Source organism: Myotis myotis, unplaced genomic scaffold (assembly GCF_014108235.1).
Source record: "Myotis myotis isolate mMyoMyo1 unplaced genomic scaffold, mMyoMyo1.p scaffold_m19_p_11, whole genome shotgun sequence".
NCBI lineage: Eukaryota > Metazoa > Chordata > Mammalia > Chiroptera > Vespertilionidae > Myotis > Myotis myotis.
In genome coordinates, this window is record NW_023416315.1 from 25729090 (window position 1) to 25750259 (window position 21170).

Genomic DNA, 21170 nt, shown 5'->3' on the forward strand with positions numbered 1-21170 from the left:
TTGCCACTAAGAAATCAAAGAGGTGGAATAAAAGCCAAAATATGTAAGTTATTTCCTCCATTGTTATAACCTGGGTTTTTTTGTTTACTTTTAAGAAAATTTTTGTGGTTTTATTGTATCATGAGGCATTAAAACATCGGAACAAATCAGTATCTGGACGGTGAGGCAGCTGCTTTCTCTTTCACTTCTTTGGGTTACTAGAGCAACTTGTTAATAGATTTAAAAAAAAAAAAAAAAGACAAGCTTTTGCATTACTTAAGTCTTGGAAAGGCATGCGCTGGTACAACACAAACTTCTGTCAGATGTAACTAGTCTAGCGTCCAAACATCATGCACAGAACCTAGGTAGCAGCAGCGCCCGGCGCCCACCCCCACCTCGGTCCTGCTCACTTGTGTTTGCTATTTGGAGCATCTGGAGGAGTGTGTATCTGGAGGAGGAGGGAGGAGGAAACAGCATGAGTGCCTGGCTGGGAGGAGGTCAGCCGAAGTTGTGCAGGGCAAGCCTGAACATGTCATTGGTGCAAACCCAAGCATCGTTGATGTTCTTCAATAGGAACAGCTGGTGGAACCCCATGATGGGGTCTTCATCGGCCTTGAGCTGGCCCACAACCGTGCTGAGGAAGCAGCTGTCTGGCGCGGGCTGGTGGGCCTGTGCCCTGGCGCTGGGCTGGATTTCTGGAACGGAAGGCTAGACCACTTCTCCACATGGCATCTTCCCTTGGAACTGCTGTCCTTCCCACCTACGCCATGATGCGTCCATGTAAACTGCGCCTCGTTGGGTTCTGTCGTTATCAAATAACTGGTAGTCATGTTGCATGAAGCTGGATCCAGTCTGCTCCCAAATTGGCTTGTCTCCCATTCTAGAGCGTCACCCAGCCTCGCTGAAACCCGAGGGGCTGGCCCGATGGCGGCAGCGGTGGCGGCAACCCGTTTTGTTTTGTTTTGTTTTTTCATGGTTTGATTGGAATTGAGTCCGTAGAACTGAGTTTTTGAGAACTTTAGCGTTAGCATTCCCAAAAGTAACAACTTAACAAGAATATTTAGATTTGAGAAGCCTTTTTTAAAAAAAAATCACACATGTATCTGTTAACTGTTTTGGATGTGAAATAACAATTTGAGAGTATTTCCTCAAACCACATGTTGTTTTCTTTTAAGGTATCTATTAAAATTAATTTTAATGTTTATGTAATACATGCAAATGATATAAAAATTGAACACTATTAAAGGGCTTCCCATTCCATTCCCGTGTCTCTCCACCCCCCACACCAAATCCTGCAGCTCAAAGTAACCACTTTTCAGTCATTAAGTACATATTTTCAAATTATAAATACATATTTTTAATGTTACCTATTGATTTCCTATTATGGATGATATGAATAACGATTGAGCTATCTTATACCATCTCATCTCTTTCAAAAAAATACACATATATCTCCCTCATTTACCAATATAGTATATCAAAATTTTTACTTAGAGCAATAATTAGTAAATATTTTTTACTATTAAGACAAGTTATATCTTTTAAAAAAATTATTATTTTATTGAGTTCAGAGAGGAAGAGGGAGAGTCAGAAACATCACTGATGAGAGAGAATCATTGATCGGCTGCCTCCTGCATGCCCCCAATGGGGATCGAGCCCGCAACCCAGGCATATGCCCTGACCAGGAATCAAAATGTGATCTCCAGGTTCATAGGTCAACACGCAATCACTGAGCCATGCTGGCTGGGCAACAGTTATATTCTGATTATGTTTCCCCTCTCACTAACCTTTTTGTTTTGCCTAAAGTTGTTAATTTCATTGATTTAACACTGGTTTATATACTTCTGGCTATTTTTTCTCCAAATGCTATAACAGATTTGTCAAAATTCATCAATTTTTATGGGCATCAAATAGTCTTACTTTTGAGTGTTTTTTTTTCTCTTGAAGTCCTACCTCCAAAGTTTCTTTCAGTCATTATTTCTTGAAATAGGTTCTCAATTCCTTGCTCTCTCTCTTCTCCTTCAGGTACCCCTTATGATTTGGATATTGCTACGCTTGATGTTGTCCCAGAGGTCCCTTAGGCTCTCCTCATTTTAAAAATTATTTTTTCATTTTGCTTCTCTGATTGGGTGTTTTCTGCTACCTTCTCTTCCAAATCTCTGATTCAGTCCTCTGCTTCATCTAGCCTAATGTTGATTACTTCTGGTGCATTCTTCATTTCAGATATTCTTCATTTCTGACTAGTTCTTTGTATGGTCTCTGTCCTTTTTTTATGGTTGCTTTCTCTTGGTTGAAGTTCTCACTAATTTCCTTGATCATCCTTATAACAATTGTTTTGAACTCTGTATCTGTTAGCTTGCTTACCTCCATTTCATTTAGTTCTTTTTCTCCTCCCTCCCAGAGCTTCTTGTTTCAATCTGGATTGATTGCTCTCTCTAAACCAAATACCTTCACTTCTTCTCTCTTTGGTTGCATTGTTTCCTGGACTCCATGAATACTTGTTTCTTAGTTTCCTTTCTGGTTCTACTTTGCTCTCTTATATCCTTTCATTATGATTTTGATAACTTTCTGGCAAGAGGACAGAAAAGTATGCATGTTCAATCCGCTATATTTAACTAGAAGTTTCCAAATCATATTTTCTTCAGAGACTACTTACATTGATGTAGCTTTTGACAATAGAGTTGTCTTTATTAAACACACACACACACACACACACACACACACACACACCACCATAGTGAGTATACTGCAATTTAAAATAATCACCACCAACAGTTAATATGTAACTGAATAGCTTGTGTATATAATCTGATCATTATGTCTACCCGATATTCAGTTATATAACTTCCCAGTGTCCTGCAGTTAGGTGAAATGAAGACAAAGTATTCCAAGCTACTTTTCAGAATCTGTGTCAGCATTTTAAATATGGTTGAGTAAAACCAAGCTCTAGTCAACTTCACTCCAATACAATTTTTTCCCTTCAACACATAAAACTTTTGTTGCAATCAATGGCTGTTTCTTTTGCTCAAGAAATATGGCAGAATCAACCTCATCATTACTAAAAAAGAACTTAATGACGTATGCACTCACAAAATAGTTATAATTTTACATTATATGTTTGACCAAAAAATCAAATAGGGAGTTAGACATTAAATATGACTAGATACAGAGGTCAAAAATTGAACATATCAAGATAAAGGATTCCACATTCCTCTGGAATTAGATGTGTTACAGAATTTAGAAGTTTTCATATTTTAGAAAAGTTAATTTACTGTATATCATGTAATAACAGAAACTGATTCAGCATTCTATACTCCATAATATTTCTACATTAAAATGTATGAACATTAACACAAAATGGAAGCATAAAGACTGTAAACAGCCTCACATTTATTCAAGTCAGGTTTTAGTGCCAATCTTACACTTTCCATTTTCAAACTGGATTGCAGGTAAGAGATTGTGAACTATAATTACAGAAAAGATCAAATTATGATTACCTGTAGATTGTCTGCCTAGAAAACCTCAGAGAATTAACCAGGAAGTTATAGTAGGAAAGTTACTTTTTAAAAAAAGATAAAGCAAAATATAAGAATCACCAATACACGAGGAGGCTTTTAGTTTCTGCAGGTAAAAGTTTGAGAGAAGATTCCCTATAACCATTAATGAAAAAATGTGAACTTATGCCTTTTCCTCTTAATAATAAAATTGAGTCTACTGTACATGAGGGATGGGTATAAAGAAAGAATGATAGCCAAAGCCGGTTTGGCTCAGTGGATAGAGCGTCGGCCTGCAGACTGAAGGGTCCCAGGTTCGATTCTGGTCAAGGGCATGTGCCTGGGTTGCGGGCACATCCCCAGTGGGAGATGTGCAGGAGGCAGCTGATCGATGTTCCTCTCTCATCGATGTTTCTAACTCTCTATCTCTCTCACTTCCTCTCTGTAAAAAATCAATAAAATATATTTAAAAAAAAAAAAAGAAAGAATGATAAATTAGCTATTATTTAAAAAAATCTACTAAGTGCTTCTAGGTACACGGCATTACATTAGGAAATAATAATGCCCTTTAAAAGAGTTTAAAAATCTCTGACAGCAATGTTGGCATTTAGTACAGGATATTGAAGTCATTAAATAAGAAAAGATATTCTATGCTACAGGGCTCTGAGTCCTGTTTACTTTGGTCCCATTCAGGATTCATGCAACCTACCCTACCTGCTCCGCCCCTTACTGAAGACATGCAGGGAAGACCTGGAGAGGAACTGCTAAGCTGTGAAATCTGAGCACACTCAAAATAGCGCACCCTTGAGTCAATGGTTCTTTAACCACAGCTGCAGGTTAGAATCACTTCTCCAAAGTCTTTTGGGGACTTTCAAAATCCGAATGCCCAGGCCACATCCCAGACCAATGAAAACAATCTCTGACTGTTGGGCCCAGATAACAGGATTTCTGAGACCTTCTCAAGAGAATGTGAAAAGCATAGCCAGGGTTAAAAACGAATGAGACTCAAGGGAGAAGCCAAAGGATGTAATGACCGTGTGTCAAGATGATGCATTTAACTTCATGGCAACTGAGCAAGGACTACCAGACAGCACCCTTAGAGATGCCTCAGTACAATGCTTCCTGGGTATTTGGGTAGAACATAATGGAGTAAGGCATTTTTCTGATTTTTTTTTCTGCTGTTGAACATTTAACAGTTTAAAATGGGAACAAAGTTGAAAGAAAAAGAATGGGCAAACCTAAGAATTATACGAAGCTCAAGTTCTGATGCAGACACAGCCAGATTTAGATGTAATGACTCCCATCTTGCTAAAATCTACAGTACAGCACTCATATTTGACTAATCTTCCAAATGACGAAAGGACTTCTAACCCCCCAGTAATTAAAAAGAAAAATCTTCAATTTTTTTCTGATTTAGCTTTAATACCAGCTACTCTGCTCAACTTCTGTGTATCAATGTATTAGTATGTGCAGAAAGCTTATATTCTTGATTATTTATGCCATTAAGTTTCCGATGGTAAGTTTAGTTGGGCATGGAATTCTTTGGCAAAATACTCTTAGATATAGAAAATAAACTTGAATTTCCAAATAGAAACTATCATCAGAATTAATCTGTCGCTCCCATAATTTGTGTTTGGAATATCTTCCTTGAAACTTGGTTTTCTGTTTGTTGGCTCTAAAGATTGTTCCGACGGGACTGCTCAAACCCACCTGTAGAGTGACCTTAGAATTAGCACTTTTCCATCAGGATCATTGGGATGATTAAAGATTAATTCAAACACACGCACACTCAAAAGGCAGTGAAAAGAAAGCCCAAGTGAACTTTAATCTTGTCTCCGCCAACTCCATCCAACTGAAAGCTGCAGAGTTTAGCCAGAACCAGCCCAGTCACCAACCAATAGGTAAACCATTTGCTTCTCTACTAGTATATTCTAGTTCCTGCGACAGATCCAAGCCTTTAATACCAAATTAATAGAATATGCTACTTCTAAACACAAAAGACTATTTGCTACATGTCTTTTTTTTTTTTTTTTTTTTTTTTTGGAAAGTCAAAAGCATAGTCCTTATTTGGAAAGAAACCTAACCAGAACCTTCCAACTGGATCCTCCTTTCCTCTTCCATTCACTCACTACTTCTGTCTGTGCAAATGCTCACATGAGCATGGTAGAACATAAATTATGGCTAACAGTTTGACACCATTGTTTTATTAACAAATGCAATTCATAGCAAAATAATTAAAAAGGGACACACAGTAAAATAAACATTCCAATGACCTTTTAAATCGAAAAGTTCTGCTCTACAAATAAAGGGAAGAACAATGCAATTACACGAGAGTGCTCTTACAGACTTGCTGAATATGTGATGAGGCCTTGACCAGCCAGCCAGTTGTCTCATCTCTTCCATCCCAGAAAAGGCTGAAAAGAATAGGACAGCTGTAGTGTCCCGACTTTGAGACTCATTGGTGAATGGAATGACAGATGTAGAGCCAGAGCCCCAAAGTGGGCAGGACCTCATCCCTGACAAACAAAAGAGGATGACAGACTTGGAGCCCCATTTACTTCAATTAAAAAAAAAAAAAATTGAAGCCAGCTGTCTTTATATATAAGATACTGGTACAAGGCAGTATTTACTGATTAGGTCTCAGAACATCATTTTACCTGATAATCCAAGTAAAACACCTACAATTCATTTTTCCTTAACTCATTAGTATTACCTTTTACTTCCACCTATATTTTACTAGAAATGTATTGTATGCTACTGCTCCATTTTTAGCCTTATCAAATGTGTCTAATAATAAGGGCTGCTCTGTGTGTGTCGTAGGTTTACCCATCAAAAATCTGAAAAGTAAAAGTTGTAATCCTCAAAATGTTCCACCTCTGTTACATGTGTCTTCTTGTAATCCACCAAAGACCCCTAGTTGTGTGTTCACGCAACTCCCAAAGGATCCAAAGTAATGATTTGTACAACTCATTAAACACATACTCAATTCTCAACCATATGTTGTGTTGGTGACACCCTGCACTTTTGCTCTCCTACTCAGGGACTACAAATATCTTGAAATAGGCATCTACTGCTTATGTTTGTCTGGAGCAGGTTCTTGATAAATAGGATAATTCGCAAATCTTATCTCACTGGATCCTCAGAGCTATCTTATGTAGTTGACAGGGCAAGTAATATCCCTATTTTATTAATGGACAAACTGAGGCTCCAGCAGCTTAAGTGATATGTTATCTAACCTCATACAGAGAATCAGTCAAATTGAAAACAGAAATCAGTTTTCCTGATTTGTAGTTCAGTCATTATATTTACAGCTTCTCCAAATGTATGGAAAGGCATATCAATTATAGAAGTATTTTTATTCTCAATTTCTTTCAGAGATCAGTAGAAACAAATGTCCCAGGGACAAAGACAATAACTGTAAGTAGTTGTCAAAAACTTGGTATTATATCTAAGCCATACATTTCTGAAGGTTAAGTTCTGATGACTATTCATATCGCAGTTCTTTAATAGAATGGACTCAACCATCAACACATTTGCTTTGCCTTGAGAAATAGCTTTAGAAGCTGAAGACTTTATTGAAATAGTGTAGAAAAACATGCTTAAAAATGTGAACTACATAAGAGTAAACAAAACATAAAATTACATTTAAATAGTCAAAGTGACAGTGATTCTGACCCAAGGAGGTAAATGTATGCATCAAATTTAATGTCCCCACTCATTATTACATAAAGCTTTGTGAATATCACACCTAAAACCCTACCCACATTTATTTGAAAGATGGCTTTAAGCCCCAGGAATTTCATGCAGTTAGAAGTTGACTTTCTATAGAAGAGAGAATAAGGCTAATGAATAAATGTTAAGTATAAGGCACTGCTAACACTACAGAGGTAAATATGTAATTATATATATTTCTAAAAGTGGGATAAATCACACATTATGTCATAATTCAAGGACTTATAAGAAGCAATAAGATATACTTGACAGTCTTTGGATAATTACTTTTAATTAACATGCCTATATTATTAAAAATATGAGACTATTTTATTCAATACAGGAAAAATACAAATCTTTAAAGCTGGAGGAGGGCAACCACTGGAAAAAGGAGAGGTTTAGTTCTTCTGCCTACCCATAAAAGCTAAGTCTAGACATTCATAATGATACCCATTCATTGGCCATTTTAGCTAAATTATGTAAATTGTCTACATACACTTCTCAAAGTACATAACTGCCAATGCTATTTTCACTTTGGTCAAGTCTACACTGGCTACCAAAATGAAGTGGATAATTAAGACCACTATTCTGATAATTTAGATCAAACATTAATTAAGGTAAAAGCAGATTAATGGGGGGAGGGGAACTTGAATTGGAATATAAATGTTTCTTTTGTGTTCCATAAGCATGTCAAAAAGATTTTCGGGTCCTGGCTGGTTTGGCTCACTGGATAAAGCGTCGGCCTGGGGACTGAAGGGTCCCAGGTTCGATTCCGGACAAGGGCATGTACCTTGGTTGGGGCCCATCCCCGGTAGGGGATGTGCAGGAGGCAGCTGACTGATGCTTCTCTCTCATTGATGTTTTTGACTCTCTATCCCTCTCCCTTCCTCTCTGTAAAAAATCAATAAAATATATTTTAAAAAAAGATTTTCGGTTTCTTGTATTGTTTTTGAAATCTGATTTCAAAACACTTAATATATGTTATTTCTATAGCAATTCCTTAATCAGAACCTCAGGATCTTCAAATTCCCAAGTTGCCTAGGTAATAGAATAGCATTTTAGAATTGTTTATACTAGCATTGACTTAGATCTCATTTTCTAAGTTCACAGACAATACTCATAAGATTTATGGACATGCCCTGACCGGTTTGGCTCAGTGGACAGAGCGTTGGCCTGCGGACTGAAGGGTCCCAGGTTCGATTCCAGTCAAGGGCATGTACCTTGGTTGCCGGCACATTCCCAGTAGGGGTGTGCAGGAGGCAGCTGATCGATGTTTCTCTCTCATCGATGTTTCTAACTCTCTATCCCTGTCCCTTCCTCTCTGTAAAAAATCAATAAAATATTTTTTTAAAGTTTTATGGACATTCTGAATTAAAAAAGAGTCACTGAATTTTTTTTAAATGATGAGAATATATTCTTTTTATTGGCATTATAGTTGGGTAGAGGAATGCCCTTCAACCAGAAGTGAGCTGAAGCAATTTAGAAGTGCAATGATGTTCATAATTTACTAAATGAGTGGGGAGAGAAGTATATGTATGTGCATGACTAAACAAACAAGCAAACAATTATATCCTATATCTACCCATCTATTTAGATAAACTATGTCAATATCTATCTATCTATCTATCTATCTACCTATCTATCTATTTATCTATCTACAGTTAGAGAACCTAAGCACAAAATGGTAACAATGTTAACATAAATGAAAGGAATGTAGGTGTTCACTGAAATTAAATGTGTCGTTGTAGTATTATTTCAACTTTTCTAAAAGTTGAAAATTTTCAAAATAAATAGTTGGGGGAAATACACATTTTCAGCTTTACACAGAATAACTAATAAATATTCAGTACCCAGCAAACACCCATGAATTTGATACCCCTGAGACTGAAAATTCTGTGATACCTCATTTCTTAAAACCATACTGTGAAATCTATACTAAAGATTCTTTCCAGTAGGCCTTAAGTGAGCACTTTAAAATATTCCCAAGGTTTCCCATGCAGGGTATAGTTAAAGAGCATTCCACTTGAGATCCTTGCCTGAAAGGCCCTATAGAATTGCAAAGTATCATTATTAAGCAAATGTTCCTGGGCCCTTGGGTGGTTCACTTAAAACACATTTCACTGTATTGAATATTCAGTGCCAGAAGCACACTGTTCAGTGTTAAGATTTGCAATTTAAACCCAATTGGGAAAAGTAAAAGGTTCTTGTAATTTGCCTATACGGTATTGCATTGATGCAGTAGCTTTTATTGATAATTAAGTTCCAAAAATATGAGTTAGATTGTGTGAACAATGGAGGAAAGCTAACCTTTCTATTATAGCCTTCGCTCTTGACTTCTTGTATTTAAGATTACAGATGCTCCATTAAATCGATTTTGTGTTTAATCTCCTCTTGAAAAAACAGTGAATGCAAGTCCCCAACTTTCTTCCCTTTGAGAGAACCCAAGTATTTGACAATGGAAACTACAAGGTTCAAACCAGATGATTAACACCGCCCACTGGGAATAAGAAAAGTTTAGTGGGTCTCTTTTGGGGTAGTTTTCCTCAACTAACTCTCAACTTTCCTCAACTAACTGGATTGAAATGTGAAAATATATTTCACACTAGAATTTAAAAAAAAAAATTTTTTTTTTTTTTGAGGAACCAGATTTGAGAGGACAGGGGAGATGTTTAAAGTGTTAAAATTAATTAAGTTCCCTTTAAATATATAGATACGCTTTTTAAGAGAGAGAGAGAGACTTTTTCAACAGTAATGTGACTTTTAAAAATAGTTTCATTCAAATATCTTCCCTGAAACCTAGGTGTTTGTTTTGCACTGCTTTAAAATGATTTACAACCCTCAGTAAAATATAAAACATGCAAAAATATTCAGAGAATTGAATTGAACAAAAAAGTACCTAAAACCCTATAAGACAGGAAACTGTCATTGTATCATTGATTCCCTTTTGAATTTGGGCGGGAGCAGTGAGACCCACCTGCCCAGGTCGGCTGTGAATGAGAGGTGAGGGCTTTCTCTGGTCCACGTCTATCCAGCCTCGCTTTCTCAAGCACCACCGGCCCGGGAATTACGCGCCAGCCTGGGGTCAGTCTCAAACTGTGAGCTTCCGCCCAGAAAATCCAGTCGGTATTCAATAGAGAGGTGACCTTCCAAAGAGGTAAAACCACCTTGGCAGTGAGTGCGCCTGAGATCCCAGCGCGACCCTCTCCCCACAGTCAGGGAGCGGAGAGACTCCGAAGTGCGGTACCCGCCCCGGCAGCCTCGGCACCGCGTGGGCACGAGTTAGAGACGCAAAGGACCGGCTCCCACCCGGACCGACCTGAGCAGAAACTCGGGGCCAGGCCCAGCCATCTGCACGTTAACGAGCCTTTGGGTGGTTCTGACGGGTTATCGCCGACAGAGAAACGAGCGTATACATTTCCCCAGGATGCCTTAGCCGTGCAGGCCGGCAACATCTGGAGGGGAGACCAGCAGGGCGGGGATTCAACTATGGCCCGGTGGGGTGGTCCCCGGCCGCCTGACCTGCCCGCGACCCCCTCCGGTCCACACGCCCCGGCGCTCGCGGCCGCCGCCTCCTCCGCCCCGCGCCGCGCAGGCCGCCCAGCGGGAGTTGGGTCAGCGGCCGGGGCGCGCGGGCCCCTCCGGCGGCCGCAGCCTCTCCCTCCCGCCCGGCCGGCCCCCGTCCGCCCCGAGGGCGGCACCTTCCCGCCCGCCGGCTGTGTGAGCCCTCGGGGGGTGGGGAGGAGGAGGGACGGGGAGGGGAGAGGCGGAGCGGGGCGGGCGGCTGAGCGCCGGGGTGGGGACCCGCCGCACACCGACTGCCGTCCCGCCCGGCAGGCGGGCAGGGGCTGGTGTGGCCGGCCCGCGAGTGGGCGCGGAGCCCCCGCCCCGGGGCGGAGTGGCGCCTCCCCCTTGGCGGGGGCCCACGCGGCTTCCCGGCCCTGGAGCCGCGGGGCCTGCGGGGTCCGAGCCGGGCGGGAGCGGAGCGGGCGGCGCTCGGCAGGGGGAGCGCGGCTAAGCGGAGGGGAGGGCCGGGGGTGGGGCGGGGCGGGGCTGGGCCGGGCCGCGGCGGAGCCCGGCGCCCGCGCCTCCGCCTCCCGCGCCCCCGCCTCCCGCCTCCCGCGCCCGCTGCCTCCGCCCCCCGCGGGCGGGCGGCGCCCGGGGCAGAAGGTGCGAGGCGGCGCGGGCCTGCGCTCGGGGCCAGCCTTGGGGGGCGCGGGGACCTGGGACGGCGGCCGTCGCGGGTGGGGCGAGGGGAGGCGCGGAGGGGAGGGACGGGCGAGCGGGAAGGAAGGAAGGCGAATAGTGTGGCTGCTGGGCGCGGGGCGTGCGCGCGGGGCTGGGCGAAGCCGCGCTCCGGCTCCGGGAGACGCCCTGCGCGCCGCGCCGCCCGGGCTTGGGACGCCTTCCCGAGGCGACCCAGACACCGTCGCTCAGTCTCTTCCCGGCCCTGCGACGGGTGGGAAGTTGGCCACGACGCACTCACCTCTTATCCTAGAGCCCCCGGGGCAGGAGAGCGGCCACGCCGAGGTCTGGGGAGGCTTCTGTCCGGAGGGCGCGGGCGTCGGGCCCGTGGGAGGCGGCGTGAGGGCGCCTGTCCCGCCTCTTCCTTCTCTGCCCGCATCCAGCCCTCGGCTCCTGGCTGACCCCTTAGCCGGGCCTGGCCCAGAAAAGGGACTCAAGGCCTTTGGTAAACTCTGTAGCGCAAAACAGCACGGGGCGCGTGGAGCCTCGGAAGGTGCCTGGACAGCCCGCGGCGGGCACGCGCGGGTCCCCGGGCTCCCGGCGGCCTCGGCCCGCCTGCTCGTGCGCGGAGCCTGGCGGGCGCTGATGCTTTCGGTGATTCTGGGACAGTCGGGCCCCCAGGTGTTACCTCCAACTGCGGTACAAACGGGGCCGTATCTGGGCTTTTTCACGTTAACGCCGGGTGGTTATTTCCTTCCGCAGACTTTTAAACAATGTTCCCACCTGTGTCTAGCCGTGTGGGAATTCCTTTTCTTAAATGTTAGGTAGCTGGCCAAAGGAGAAAGAAATTCCAATCACGGAAGCTTGAATTTAAGAAATAGTTTTGATTTGTTGGTAAGTCAACAGCAAATCACCTGATAAAACTAGTATCTTGAAACTTATCTTGAAACTTTAATACTATATGTTAATTGGCTTGTTTTCAGTTAAATTTGCTAAAATCTATTACAAGACTGAAATTTGAACCAAATACTCTTTAATGACCTAATATCAGTAGGTCGATAATATCAATAGTGCAGGTGTCTTTTAGCAACAACAAAATGCTGCTTTTGGTTTGACTTTGGCTCTTAAATAGTTTGCTGCACACCTCTTCTTAGAGTTTGATTAGTATGCCAGAATTGTAGAAATCACTGACTTTTGTCTCTAAGCTTAGAGGACTTCTTGAACCAAAGGAGACAAGGTTTTGAAGTGGATCCATAAGCCCTTCCAACATTTTTATCTAGAAAGCTTCGAGTAAACTAACCCTGGATAATACTTATCAAATGGTCCCATTTTTGCAACAACGGCTTTTTCCAGCTTCGTGGGGGTGGGGGTTGGAGGGCTCACCTACGTTAAAATAGACATAATCTACAAAATTGTCTGAAGCACCATCTACAGAAAAACGAGAACTTTCTGTCCTTAATCGCTGCCGGTTGGGCGGCAGTGAGCGGTCCATTTCAGGGCTGTAAATGCTTAGTGTAGACTGCAAAGTGGCAGGCTTTGGTTCTTCCAATGTTTGCTTTCTTCAGTGCCCATCAAAGACCCAGGTGTTTGCTTTACCAGGCCCCATTGGAAAATGTTTTTAGAGCAATTACAGGCATCTTTGTCATCAGTTCATCTTATTTCCTTCACGTGAAGGAGCATCGCAAAAAAAATGTGAAAGGAATCCTTTAAATAAAGACAAAGGGGAGGGGACACTACATTGACTATGGGGGAGTAAGTGCAGACACCTCAAGAGGAAAAGGTCTGATCCTTACTCTCCTACCCCCTGAAGTCCTGCAATCCCGGGTCTTGTTTTGAATTAAAATGGGGCAGCCTCCTTTGATGGCCAGCAGGGTCCCTGTTATTTAAGATGGGGAATCCTCAAGGCAGCATTGGGGGAGGGGTGGTGCTAAGGGTTGGGGAGACACTGAGCTGTGGGTAAGGGTTGTAGGAAAATGCCTCCTCAGTATCTGAGCAACATTTATTGCTTCTCCAGCGTCCATAAGCAAAATCAAGATTTTATTTCCTCTTAAATAACCTCTGCTGAGTACTGGAGTCGATACTTGTCAATCCTTAATAAAAACGTGTCCCCTGTACTGTCTAAGATGGGCGTTTCTGTCTGGACTTGGAAGAGGGACTTCGAATAGGGTAGGGCAGATGCCCTTGAACCCAGTGATTAGGGCATCACGTCTCGAATTTCCTAGAGCTGATGTGGATATTTTAAACACCGTCCAAAGTGGGGGCGGCATCTGTCCCGTGTGTCCCACTCTCTGTAGGCTTATATCCTGCCCCTTATAACCGTGGCCCTGAACTCGTGCCCCTCTATTTAAAGGCGGGGGGGGGGGGGAGGAGGGGGGAGGGGGTAAGGTGGTGCATAGACGTGAGGCCATAAACAGCAGTGATCCATTTCGTAGCCTGGGTTGTCGAAATCAATCACTGTGATGCCTTCTGTTTCCATCTAGAACTCCCCAGTCCCCAGCAAAATCCTCTCTGTCTTTTCTGGAGAAGGAAACTGGGCGTGTGCAGCCAGGCGGGCCGGGACCATGGCGAAGTCTTGCAAAACTCCCTGCCACCAGGCGTGGAAGATGTTTAGAAATGACCTCGCTGCAGCGTTCGTGTGTAGGGATGAGTGGGGTGTGGGGACACTAACCCTAAACTAGGAGGGCTGCTGGGGCAGGACTCACCCCACAGGCTGTGCAGGACCAAGCAAATGCGGGACCCGTACCACACCTTTTGCTGTGGCCAACACACAGGTCCAGTTCAGTTTGGTTCCCAGGGAAACTCTGCGGGCTGATTCAACTTGACCCAAACGTGTGATTCATCTCATTTACCCGGGAGACTGGGGCCGGGACTCCCTTCATTTTGGAGGCACTGGCAAGTGTGGGGAGCTGTGGGCAACAGTGTGTGTGTGTGTGTGTGTGTGTGTGTGTGTGTGTGTGTGTGTGTGTGTAGGTGTTGGAGCACACATTCGATTTCCAAACATCTTTTGAAGTTGTCTTCTCATTTGTAATTTACAAACCCACTAAATTACAAGGAGCTTGGTGGCGTTATCAGATCCCTAAATGTACTGGCAGTTTCCAAAATTAGCTGCTTTACTCTCACAATGCTTTGCTAGCCTGGGTGAACTCCCCATGCAAACCCCCCTTCTAGGAGACACCAAGTCAAGTGATATGAGTTACATATAGAATTCGCCTGGTGTCGTTTTTTGAAATAAAGTCACAGCGAAGCACACAAAAACATTCCGATATACTTGGCAACCTCTTTCAAGGAAGCAAGTATTTTTCACGTCCCCACGGGAATGACTTGCCCTGGTGTCCTCAGAGTGGCTTCTGCTATCCCTACTTCTTAAGAAAAAAAACAACTTAGTGAAAGCCCTGCACCCAAGTTTTGGTTGGGATTCAATATTCTAAGCAAAATATGCTCAACAGATGATAGCAGGGATGCAGCCAGAAAACAACTCCAGCTATTTAAACTGCCAAATGAGACATAAAGCTGCATTGTAAAAATCATCTGGAAAACAGGTTTTCCCATTGAAGTCGCTACGTGTTAATTACAGTGAGCTGGAAGGCTGGAGATCGGAGGCCTGGAAGCCGACTTTCACCCCGCATAGTAAAAGGGGGAAGTGCTGAACCGCAGCCAGGGGCCCTGCTCGGACTCATTGCCATGCATGCCTAGACATTAATATGTGTTCATGGAGGGCTCGTACAGTACGAGGTGTTATTTCCTTATAAAGAAACACCAGGTCTCGCTTTCCATTCTTCTTACAAAATTATTCACATTATTTATGCTACATTGAGCGATCTAATTTCTTCGTGATAGTCAGCTAATTGCTCTGGCAGGTAATTAGAAGCGGTTTACAACGCAAAGGGCTTTTGCATTGCCCCTCGGATTATTAAATTGCGCTGTAAATTATACCATCTTTGCTGGGGGAAAATTCTTTTGAGCAAGTTCTCTTCCTGCGATCCGAGGTGAAATCGGCTCCCCACCCTCTCCCCCCCCCCCACAGACGTACCCCTCCCTAGCCACCCCCACTGCCACCACACCCCCCGCCTTTTCCTGGACTCAGAGTCGAATGATTCTAAAGCACGCGATTTTGTTCGTGTTCACTGGGCCGAAATAACGTGGCCATTATGGCCTGAAATGGGCCAGGTTTGCAGCGAGCTTCCTGCGCGCCTGCAATATCCAGCAGGCATGTGGGAAAAGGACGGCGTAAATGGGGACATCTGTTCAGTGCTGCTCATCTTACTATTACAGCCAGGTCAGGTTAAGAGAATAACCTGTTCGCCACCTTTTCTCGTGTTAATAAGACTATTAGAGGAAGAACGCGAGCACACACAAACAGCACTAACTGAGCTGCCATCTCAGCAAAGAATGAGACACACAAAGGTAGCAGCTGAGTTACAAGAGGAACTGTAAAAAACACCCATTGGGCCATTTCAGGGGAAATCGACATAACTTCTGTCAGAAACAGAAAAGGAATACGTGCGCTCAAAAATGCTCTCTACAGAAATGGGTTTGTAGAAGGGATTTTAAGAACTCAACAAAGAGTGGTTTATTTTCAGGTTTTTATTTTCGTAAAATTGACCTAAAGGTAAATGCCAGTGGCAGTTTTTCTTTCTTTCTTAAGCTTTCAAGTATGCGTAGGCCCAACACTTTTCGTTGTTGGTGTTATTTTGATCTGGGTTACCTCTCAGGGTCCCTTGAAAAACCCCAAGTGGGCGCATCCTAGTTTGTTCCCTGATTTTAGAAAAGCGAACTGTACCCCCTTTCAAAACTATCACCACCACCCCCCCAAAATATATATCACCCATTTATAAGCCTTGTACAATGACGTGAACACATGTGTGGTTAAAGCCAGAGACCCGGTGCAGCGCCTAGATTATTTGTAATTAAACACAATTCCCAAAGTAACATTTATCTTCCCGAAACTGCGATTGCAATTGTCAACCGTCTGGAGGAGACGACGGGGTAATCTGGGAGCATTACCTCCCCTAGTAACAGAACGGAATGAAAAGAAATCAATAGCGCTGAGGATAAGAATTTAGTAGTTTTTAACTCTGCATGTTAGCTGTGAGAAAGTGATATATAACAACAGAAGAGAAAACAGCCTAAACAAATCCATTCTAGGAAAACAGTCAGAGGAACTGGTCCGAATGCCTCAGCCTCCTCAAAGGGGCAAACTCTTTTCCTCACACGTTTTCTTCATTTGCCTGATGAAGGGGGACTATGAAGTGCTGTGGAATTCATTATCAATTTCATCTGTGGGCTGGCAGAGATGAATATGAAATATAACATAGAGTACACGCCTGCCTGCAGAACTAGCACTCAGTCATATCAACATACTCTGAGGACATGAAATTATGCATGTAGAGAACAAGTAAGGAAATATATTTTTTCTTTCTTTACTAGAGAGATACCAGTTTAGATACCATTGTCTCTACCGATGCCTATGAATGTACCTACATATTCATAGGATTGATGCGTGGAGAAAGTCCTCCTTGACTTCTGAATTTGAATGCCCCAGTGAATCAAAGCACAACACAGGGGATATCCTAAGTTAGATGAGACAGTCTCTTAGTTAAAGCCATCTCTAACTCTGGGATTTTTTGAAGTGGCAGAGAATAAAAAATATTAAGCAGTGGGATGTGGAAGAAAAATATAGAGCCAATTAAGAAAAAAAAAAAAGGATGCTATTTTGAGTGGTCCCAGGTACTCAAAAAGAGTCCCCAAGGCAAGGCTTTGCACCCACTCGGAGAGCCTGTGGGACAGATCAAGTCACTATGGCTTTGCTGTGGTCAACAAATGCATCCAATTAAGCAGGACCAGGGAAGGAAGGGCTCGGCTATAAAATTGGCCGGACAGTTTGAAACCAAATAACCTCACTAATAGGGGCTATTGTTCAGCGTGGAAGTTCCCATTTTCCAATCAGGAAAACACAGCCCTCTCTGGGCTCTGCCGCCTGATCCCTTCCCTCCTACCGCTCCACAATCTACCACCAGCGAGAGCTTTTATTGCCTCCCTTCCCAGGAAACGTTAGGCAACTCCCTAGTCAAGCCGCCCGCAAGCGGGAGTGGACGGCAAGGGGCACCCCCTCAGGAACCCACAGGGCCTTTTCATCCGGAAAGAAACTGTCCAGTGAGGTCCGCACCAGGAGACACCCCTAACCTGGCCCGGCCCGCTCCTCTCCGCAGGCGCCGGCGGCGCTGGGCTGGCTCCCTGCCCCTCCTCCCGCTTTACTTAGAAGCCAACGCGTCCGCGCGCGAGGTCCCCGCACAGTGGCCAGGGATTGGGGGTCGTTTCCTTATTTGGGGGGGGGGCGGGGAGGCGCCCGGCAGGGATGCGGGGCAGCACCGCATCCACTCGGTCGGCTCGCCCGTCTGCTTCCAGAGCTTGCGCGTCGGTGCCAACTCTCGGGAAGCCGGCTGCGCGGAGCCCGGCTTACGCGTACCCAGCAGAGGTAGCGCCTATGTAGTTCATGTGCTTCCCCCCTTCCCCCCGCCACACACACACCGATTCATTTATTTTTTCAGTGCTCTGTATGTACCGGACCGGACCACACTTACGTTGAAAACCGTATTTGATGTAAATGTGATGCCGGACACTTGAAAGCCTGGAGAACTTTGATGTTTTCGACTATAAATCCCTAATTGTACTTGAATGGTTGCAAATAGCTTTATTTACTTGTCGCTGTGCCTACACATTTTAATCTATTTAACCCAACAGCAGAGGCATATTTCACTCCCCACTCCCTGAAAAGGAAAAGCAGGGATCGAGGCCTCTAATTTGCTTTAGGACCTTCTATGTCTTTGGCTTCGAAAGCATAAGCCCTTCCAAGTCGCAACATTGACTAGTCTTCAAACCCGCCTGAAACACACACACACACACACACACACACACACACACACACACACACACATTCTCTCTCTCTCTCTCTCTCTCTCTCTCTCTCTCTCTCTCTCTCTCTCTCTCTCTCTCTCTCTCTCTCTCCCTCCCTCCCTCTCTCCTTTTCTGCTCCATCTAAGGAGATGTTGATGTATATTGTAGCTGCAAGGTGTTAGATATACTTGAGCAAGTTGTTCCCGGGATGTAAATTAGGTCCCAAAAGCTGTTGTCCAAATCGAAGAAACAGAGAAATTAATCTGGGAGACTATCCATCATCACCGGTAATAAAGAGAAGGACATGGATGAGACAGATGATATGATTAAGGGGCTGTGGTCGTTTTAATTAACTTTTTGCTGTCCTGTAATGATCAAACTGGTCACCAGACCCGGTCAATAAGCATGTTAATATCAAACAAATAAAACCAGGGATGATTAAAAACCTCCTGGTTTATTAAATTTGAAATTCAAATGAAATTTATGCTGCAGATGCATACAGAATGCTAATAGATTTTAGCTTTATTGGAAGTGGATCCCACAGGTTTGTAAGAAACAGTGGAATAGCCATCTACCCCTCCCTGCCAGCACATTAAACTTCACATGGAGTGGGGGAAACTTTTAATTTGCTAGAAAGCCTGCAGTTACCTTCCTCCCCCTTTCCCGTCCAGACCTCTATAGTATCATGGTATAATACTCAGGAGTAAGGATCAATATCAAAAGGTAAACTGAGTTCTATGCAATGTGAAATGTTTTGCTAGACAGGCTGTATCTACAATGGATTTCAGACGTTCTCCTATGTGGGGGGTGGAGGGGAAGGGTAAAATGATGGAGTCACTTGTGGAACGTAGAGAAAGAGGTACCATTAGACTAGTTTCACTTGAACCAGAAGCAACATTATGGCTGTTTTAATGTTTGGTCAATTATATAATTTTCTTTATCTTTCCTTTTTTACTCTGGCTGTCTTACCTTGTAGGACAAGCACTAACCACTTATTGGGAGGGTAGTCTAAGAAAAAAAAAATGCCCTTTGACCAATACTAGTACTATGAAATAAATACCTACCTTTTAAAATGGGAGTAAGTGGAATAAATATAGTTATATAATCTTCTTATGAAGAAAGATCCACATATAACCCCCTGTGAAAACCTTCCAAATGCAAGCCAACCTTATGTGAATTGAAGAATCCACACATACTTTGTGACCCATTGTCATAGGAAGAATTCATGATTCTAAAGTGAATTTATAGAAATAAGAGACTTAGACGTAGGTATCTCAAAACAGTAATTTTTCAAGAAACAGTGGTTAATGCCTCTGTTTACTCTCAGAATCAGTATTTAACTTTTTGACAGTCCTGCCTCACTTCCTTCCAGAAGATAGGAAGATAAAAAGATTAAATAACTATTCATAAAGGGAGTCTTCCCTCAAAGCCCCCCCTCCCCACCTTGGAGGGTGCCGGTATTGATTAGAATTAAGCCCTAAATTTGAACAACTGTGTATTAGGTCCTTAAAATGAATATCATTATAGAAGAAGACCAAAGCAATGAAGTTAATTCTCTTTTATTTGTTAAGCGGAGTTCCCTCCTTCCCCCACCCCTTCCTCCTTCTGGGCTGGCCTGTCACGCCTTCTCAACACGCTAAAATCATTCAGAGTGGCTTGCAGGGAGAAACACGACATTTATGGTAAGCGTCAGCCTTCAGAGAAAGAAAGCAGTTCATTAATTTACTTCACACTTACTTCAAAGTCGGAGAGTGTACCTTACCCCCTTAATCAATAGATATGATGTACAGTCAATATCCCAACAATGTTGAAAAGGGGTCAGAAACACACACTCTTACACCACAACATCAGCCTCAACTCTGTTCAATGAAACTTACACAAATTACTACCTGACTTTGGATTTCGGTAAACCCCAGGAGGGCTTTTTTCTTTTCTTTTCTTTCCATTTTTTTTTTTTTTTTTACATCTCTAGAAGCTCTGAGTGTTAAAAAAAAATGTTTACCCAGTAAAAACCAAACAATTCTCCCAGCTAGTAACATTTTAATCAATTCTGCTTTAAAATTAGATTTCTGAGAGCATTTATAACTGCTTAGAAATATGAATTACTTAAAAAAAAACACCAAATGAATATTCAATAGGGCGCCAAGGGCTGTGGACTTTTTGCTACACTGGTGTGGTGCTTTCTGTGGTTTAAGATGTTTCCTTGTGGTGGCAGTGAAATTGTAATGACATTTCTGAAGGCAACTAGTAACACAAATGGAAGCAAGTGACTAAAACCCACTGAATTTGAACTGAGTGCACCTATTAACATGCACACGCATTCACAGATATCTGGCCCAAACACTATCAGACACAGACGCCTCCATATATGTGGTCCAAGATTTGTCAAAACCTTGTCTCTATTCTCAGATAAATAAAACCCACACATATCAATCAAAATCCTAATTTTTTCCCTCAGAAAGAGGCAGTGGTGATTTCCTGTGAAGACTCCTAAATTCCACAAAACGCTCCTCAATTTCTCACCCCAAGGAAAAACAATGCTCTCTCGCCCCTTTCTCTACCTAATCCTTTTGTATTGAAATTTACTCATCGCCACGGGACAAACACACCCCGTCCCCTAGAGTGAGACTGGCACTTCCAAAGATGAACCCACCTCGGGAGGGAAAAAAAGGACAAGAAAACCACCGCATCAAAGTAACAACTCCTGGACGCAGGCGCTCACACGCCCTCACTCACCCCTAAAAACATCCCCCAGCCTCCCCACCTTCCACCCTTCCGCTACGGAGTCGGGAAAGGAAGGGTAGGAATCAGTGCGATTTTCTTCAATAGATACAGTGACGGTGTCTAAGAAGTTAAGAAAACGATCGCTCGAGATGTTAGGTACAAGGAACCAGAGGAAGTTGGCGACAG

The 21170-nt window shown here is 43.5% G+C and overlaps 1 pseudogene; it reads right to left on the reverse strand.

Moving 5' to 3' along the window:
- Positions 1-404: 404 nt before the first annotated feature.
- On the reverse strand, positions 405-1142 carry LOC118665692 (annotated as a pseudogene).
- Between the last annotated feature and the right edge of the window lie 20028 nt (positions 1143-21170).